At 51.7% G+C, this 1,206-nt stretch overlaps 1 non-coding gene across 1 annotated transcript; it reads right to left on the bottom strand.

The window, feature by feature from the left end:
* Positions 1–212: 212 nt before the first annotated feature.
* On the bottom strand, positions 213–284 carry TRNAF-GAA (transfer RNA phenylalanine (anticodon GAA)). The gene has a single exon. It is a non-coding gene; the product is annotated as a tRNA-Phe (tRNA).
* Between the last annotated feature and the right edge of the window lie 922 nt (positions 285–1,206).

Genomic DNA, 1,206 nt, shown 5'->3' with positions numbered 1-1,206 from the left:
AGGCTTGGGAGGTTAGAAAAGGTGAAAAGACCATGACCTGCACTGGGATGGAGCCTGGGTAGGTAAATGCCTGTGTTTGTGGTGGTGGTTTAGTCACTAAGTTGTGTCTGACTCTTGTGACCCCATGGACTGTAGCCGACCAGGCTTCTCTGTCCATGGCATTTCCCAGGCATGAATATTGGAGTGGGGTGCCATTTTCTTCTCCAGGGAATCTTCCCAACCCAGGGATTGAACCTGGGTCTCCTGCATTTCAGGCAGATTCTTTACCACTGAGCCACAGGGAAGCCTGGACCCCATGTTTACTGTGACACAGATCCTCCCAGCTGTGTGATTTTCTCCAGTGAAACTGAAGGGTCCAGATACGGGCTTCCTTTCTCCCCTCCTCTCTCCCTTCCTTCCCAATCTCTCCAAGTCAGAGTTCAGTGTTTTTGTCTTATTTTTCGTTTCAGTAAGTAGTTACACTGCTGCTGCTGCTGCTAAGTCACTTCAGTCGTGTCTGACTCTCTGTGACCCTATAGACGGCACCCCACTAGGCTCCTCTGTCCCTGGGATTCTCCAGGCAAGAATACTGGAGTGGGTTGCCATTTCCTTCTCCAATGCATGAAAGTGAAAAGTAAAGTGAAGTCGCTCAGTCATGTACGACTCTTAGCGACCCCATGGACTGCAGCCTACCAGGCTCCTCCGTCCATGGGATTTTCCAGGCAAGAGTACTGGAGTGGGGTGCCATTGCCTTCTCCGAGTGGTTACACTAGTAATTACCAACTCCCCAAACAACTCAGTGGTTTCATGACCGCAGACACACAGATGTGTCACCTTTCTAGATGATGAGGAGAAGGAGAAGGGGCAGCCTGGAGGCCCGCCGTGGGTCACTTGCGGGTATGGCAGTGGTAGGGACATCTCCATCTTGGGGGTGATCAGCCTTGTCGCATGACCCTGCTGCATTAAGGAACCTGAAGGCCCCATGTTTGCCTTTACAGATTTTCAGTCACCTCCACTGACGGCTGTGGTCACCCTCTGTTGTTTTCTCGGGCCTGGGGTGGGCGATCGGCACACTCGGCAGTGGGGCGTTCTCTTCCTTTCACTGCCTTCTTGGCAGAGACAGGCCACACGGAGGCAAAGGCATCGTTTGCATTTTTTAAGCAGGAGCCACTGATCACATCTGTATCTGCCAGATGGCGGTTGTGCTGTAATTGTTCTTAAAAACAT

Source organism: Bos javanicus, chromosome 1, assembly GCF_032452875.1.
Source record: "Bos javanicus breed banteng chromosome 1, ARS-OSU_banteng_1.0, whole genome shotgun sequence".
Lineage (NCBI taxonomy): Eukaryota > Metazoa > Chordata > Mammalia > Artiodactyla > Bovidae > Bos > Bos javanicus.
The sequence above is the reverse complement of the archived record's forward strand: the minus strand, read 5'-3'. Positions and strand labels throughout refer to the sequence as shown.